We start from the raw sequence: 5,828 nt of genomic DNA on the forward strand, positions 1-5,828 counted from the left end.
GCTGTCCTTCACTTTTGCCAACTGGAGCTGGTATTGAAGGTTCAGCTCCTTTCCCTAATCCAGGGCCTCAGGATACCAAGTCTTCTCAAACTGGGGAAAAATCTGGGGTAAGTTAAAACCCTGTCTCTGAACATGACAAGCCTAGAGTGATACGTTCCTCCAACTATGACTTTTTATTTCACTTACCACTGGTCTTGTTCTACACAGGCTTGTTTCTACCACTGGTCTTGTTCTACACAGGCTTGTTTCTACGTGTTTTCATTGCCCTAAATCAGTGCTGTGCTGGTAAGTGTTTACCAACCAGCTCTTGAGAGCATTGATTTGCAGTGTTTTCCAGCTTCATGGTGTAAATAATCTCACCAAATCCCATGTCAAGCCACAAACACAAGATCACCGATCATGGTGTTGAGAAGACGTGCTGACAAGCGAGTCTCTGGTGCGAGTAGGTCAAGCACAGCGCTGCTCCTGACCCATCTTCCCTATGGGGCAGGGGCTCTTTGACCCCCACGCTGTCCTCACAAAGCTTACAGAAATAAGAGCAATGGCTATCATAGAACCATCCACTTACTCAAGATAGATTTGTGTTACACTTGATGCCAGACACAGCTGAGACAGAGATCAGCAGGAACTGTCTGTGGTGAGCAAGGGGATCAAATGAAGAAATGGCCAATTGAATGTAAGGATAAGTAGAGAAAAGAAGAAGGGTGCTAATTTAAAAGAAAAGGGAAAAAATAAAATAAAAGGACTTCGGTAACCAGCAATATGCCAGACTTGATCTTCTAAAACTCCTCCTACCTCAGAATATCCAGAAATGCAAAGTAAAAGAGAGCAAATATCCATTCATAGGTCTTGCTAGCTCTCACGACAGTAAAGATCTCTTAGGAATAGGGGTGGAGGGTGAACTAAAATCCTCCAAGAAAGTCTGTGGTGGTTGTGGTGAGATCACCTACTTGCCTGAGTCTTAATAGGCATCTCAGTCCAGGAAATTAGGTTTTTATCCCCTCTAGCCACACCATTAGTAAAAGGGTGGGTTAGCAAAACACCAGCACAAGAAGACAAGGGGCCTTTCTCTTTTCAGGAGGAAGAAAGCATCTCTCCTGAAAATTCATAACCACAAATTTACTCCCACATATGTTAGGGCTTTGAATTTTTAGTATCTGCATGGTTCAGAAAGTTCCCAAGCTGAAAGTTAACATAAAAGGTGCACTCAGGGTAACAATGATTCTGGAGTACCCAGAAGAAGCAAACACAGACTCTTAGGGGCATGCCTTCAAGAGACCACACAGAATTCTACTGATGAGACCTGGATTAAGATGAGTTCACAGTTCAAATAGTAAAATACATGAGGAATCCATCTATCATGAATGAAATCCATTAGACAAATAAAGAATGTCAGATAGCAGAATTATCAAACAGATTTATAAATTAAGTATGGCTAATGTTATTGAAGATATAAGGAATTGAATATATGAGAATATATGATATTAATGAGATGAAGGAAATACATTTAAAATAAAAAGTACAATAATTGAAATTAATAGTTTAGAGCAGTTTAGACAGCAAGAGAGAGAAAAGAGAAATCTGGGAATGAAATGGGATAGAAATCTTAGAAAAAATTACCAAGAACAAAGCACAGAGGTATGAAAGAATGCAAAACATAAAGGAGTGGCTAAGAAGGAGAATAAAATGGAAAGTTCCAACAAATATCACATATGAATTCTACAAAGAGAAAAAATAACAGAGGAGAGGCACTATTAAAAGATATAATGTTTGAGAATTTCCCAGACTTGTACAAAAATACAATGCCTCAGATTTAGGAACCAGGAGTTCCAAGAAAGATAAATAAAAATAAATCCATACCTAGGTACATTGCAGAGAAACTTCATAATACCACAGACAAAGGATGATTTTAAAAGCAGTCAGGAAGAAGGCAATGGCAACCCTCTCCAGTACTCTTGCCTGGAAAATCCCATGGACGGAGGAGCCTGGTAGGCTGCAGTTCATGGGGTTGCTGTGAGTCAGACACGAATGAGTGGCTTTGCTTTCACTTTTCACTTTCATGCACTGGAGAAGGAAATGGCAACCCACTCCAGTGTTCTTGCCTGGAGAATCCCAGGGACGGGGGAGCCTGGTGGGCTGTCGTCTATGGGGTCACACAGAGTCGGGCATGATTGAAGCGACTTAGCAGCAGCAGAGAGGACAATTCTTGTGAGAAGAAATAACAATTAGACTGACAGCAGACTTTTCAACAGAAGCAATGAAAGTAGGAAGACAATGAAATAAAATATTAAGTGTGTAAAAGCCTTCCCAAGAGGCTCAGTGGCAAAGAATCTGCCTGCCAATGCAGGAGATGCAGGAAACATGGGTTCAGTCCCTGGGTTAGGAAGATCCTCTAGAGGAGGAAATGGCAACCCACTCCAGTATCCTTGCATGGAAAATCCCATGGACACAGAGGCCTGGTGGGTTACAGTCCATGGGGTGGCAAAGATGAAGCACAATAACAAGAGTAACTAACTTAGAATTCTCTACTTAGCTCAAATACTATTCAAGACTGAGAAAATAATAAGGTATTTAACTGAAATAATTTACTTCTAACATATCTATGTTTGCTATAAGAACTCTGAAAAGTTGTACCTCAGAAAGAAAAACACAGAACCCAGAAGAAAAGAAAAAGAATAGAAAAAATAGTGAACGAAGATACTAGCAACCATGTTGGTAAATCTAAACAGCATAGATTATACAAATTAATATACTAAAGTCCTTCTATTGTTTGGAAGGAGAGTGGACTGTAAAATATAATTAGACTATATTAAAACAAATATGTGTATAAAATTTTAAAGAGTAACCTCTAAAAGCATAGAAAAGGAAGGCATAAATTTCAAATCAGTAGAATAAAAAAGGTGAGTAAAGAAAAATTAATCAATCCAATAGAAGGAAAGAATGGAGAAAAGGCACAGAAAAAAACATTATCAATAGATAGCAAGAAATAAGACGGTAGAAATGAAGTAAAACATATTACTAAATACAACAAAGGTAAATAGACTACTTGCCAATTAAGATAGAGATTGTCATATTGGATTATACAACAACAACAAAATCTAGCTACATGCTCTTATAAAGCACAAAACTGAAACATAAATATCCAGAAAGTTTGAAAGTAGGATGAGAAAAGATATATTAAACAAATACTATCAAAAATAAAGTTAACGTAGCAATACTAAGTCAGGCAAAATGGAGTATAGATTAAAAGTATTATTAAGGATAAAGAGAATTAATTCATAATAATAAAATAAACACTTTTCCAGGAAAATACAATACTAAACTTGTAAACACAGTCTCAAAATATGTAAAGGAAAAATTGTCAGAATTACAGGAAGAAATTGACAAATGCACAATATTGATAGGAGGTTTTAACATACCTTTCTCAGTAACTGATAGATCAAAAGTTAAAAAAAATGATATGGAAGACATAAATAACACAACCCAAGCTTGATGTAATAGAACTAACTTGATCCCTACACTCACTCACACACACACACACAAATATATGTACTCTTTTGAAGCAAACATAGAACACTTTGAAACATTTATTGCATAACTTGAACACAAAGTGCATATCAGAAAATCCTTAAAAAATCAGCATCACATACTACATTTTTTTAATGCAAGGCAAAACCCAATTACAAAAATATAACATAAAGACTTATACATTTGGAAACTAAAAAATGCTTTAAAATAACCTCATAGATAGAAAAGGAAATAACAAAAATCAGAAAATATTTAAATACTCAAATTGATTGTGGTTTTTCACAAAGAGAAGTAGACAGCATCTCTACAGGAAGCTAGCTATTTGGGGAAACTGTAGCTGGCTAGTTCACCAAAAGCCAATTCACAAAATGACCAGAGAGCCAAAAGCAAAATGTATGAAAGCTAAACCACTGAACATCGAGCTGCTGAAAAACCAATCTGAATTATTGAAAATCTTTAAAACTTTTGTTCCACTTTATTCCTGCCTTTGTTTGTGTGCAGAACTGCCAAATAAACACTGATCTAAATTTAGGACAATTCTCAACAATCATTTTACAAGGCAGATACAGAAACCAAGGTGGATGTCGGCATGGGGTGGGAGGTACAACTAAAATTTAATGGTAGGAAAGACGTTTCTCAGTCACTGGGAGAACTGGCCATTTGCAAATTGATTTTTGGCAACAGGATCATTCAGCACATAGGATGTTGGTGAATTGCTTTAAGCAATTGCTGACCCAGAATCTACAGTTGGGGCCCCAGCCTGGTCAGATAAGGGGGAGGTTGAATCAAAGAGGTACCAAGCCTGTACATGCTAAAGGAAATATATCTTTCTTGGGTAGAGATATTACTTTTTTTTTTTTTTAAGTGAAGGGATTTTAACGTTTATGGATTCTGAAACTAAGGGTGGCATGTGGGATGAGCTGAGAGAAGGGATACCTACCAGGAGGAAGCTGATCTCAGCAAGGAGGGTCCTCGGCACCAAGCAGATCTGAGGTACTTACCAAGGGGCGCTGTGGCCTTGAGGAATCCTGAGAGCAGATGTTGAACTTGAACCTGTCTTTTTCCACCGCCTGACACCTTCTGATATCTTCAGATCTTCAGGACCGTGGGCTACACAGACACGGGTCCTGTGTCAGTATTCCCTGGGTGTGGAGAAGGGGGCTTTGCCCAGGGAAGGGGCTGGACAGTCACTGAGGGTGTTCTACCCACGCGGTCTTTCCTTGGAGGCCAGACCAAGGTGGGCAACGTTGTACCCTGAAGTTCTGGGAGGTCACACGCAGCAAGGCCAGCGGAGACCCACGGAGGTTAGACCCACAGGGATCAACACTGGGATTTCTGGGCAAGAAATTCCCTTTCTCTGAGTCCAGAGGAAGAGAACTGTGGGTGCGCAGGCGTGGGGAAGGGCTCTCCCGGATGCAGGCGTCGCCTCCTGTTGGACCCCGGCTTCCTTGGCCCCTGCAAACCGCAGGTTTAACCCCACGAGCCCGCCTTCTCTAAGCTGTCCTAACAGGGGTCCACCAGACCGGGGACGAGGCCCAGCCGGGCATCGTCTCCCTCGGACCGAGTCCACAACTCTCCCCCAGCCCCTCTGCGTCCTTTCTGACCTGGAGAACGGTGGGCTCACGCTCCGTTCATTCAACACATTTATCTGAGGGCCTACTAAGTGTCAGGAATGTCTCCAAATCAACAAAACAGAGCAGCAAATAGTCACACAGGTACAGTGGCTCCCGGGTCAAGGCGAGGGTGAGCGCGAGAGCGGGGGGACAGACCTGAGCGCACGCCGGGGTCTGGCGGCCACTCCGGCCCATCCACCACCCAAGTCAAGGGGTCCAGCCTGCAGCCCTCTCCGCCGCTCTCGGGGTCCGCTTCCCCCACCCCTTCCCTAGTCACGGTCGGTTTGCGGGATGCGTCCTTCGGGAGAGACGGGTCGCGTTTAACCCGAGCATCCCCACCTGGCGGATAGGAATCGCTCAGTAAAAGTTGGATGCAAGAAAGGATGGATGGATGGATGGATGTGTGGATGCACGGGTTTAGTACGGCAAGCATACAGCGAGCTGGCCACAAGGCGGATCCCGCGCCAAGCCCCTCCCCTGGCAAGCTTCACCGGGTCTAGGCTGAACCAGCGGGGAGGGGGCGCCGCCAGGCTCGCCCCGCCCTCCCCTCGCCCCCGGCCTTCCCGGCCAGCTCGGCGGCGCCTTCTGGGAAATGTAGTTCGCGCCTGCGCCCGGAGGGCCGCGGGGGCTGGTCCCCCTCTCCTGGGATGCGGTGCTCTGGACTGCTCCGGACGCCCACCCGCCCTG

The sequence above is a fragment of the Muntiacus reevesi genome, chromosome 6, assembly GCF_963930625.1.
Source record: "Muntiacus reevesi chromosome 6, mMunRee1.1, whole genome shotgun sequence".
NCBI classification, from domain to species: Eukaryota; Metazoa; Chordata; class Mammalia; order Artiodactyla; family Cervidae; genus Muntiacus; species Muntiacus reevesi.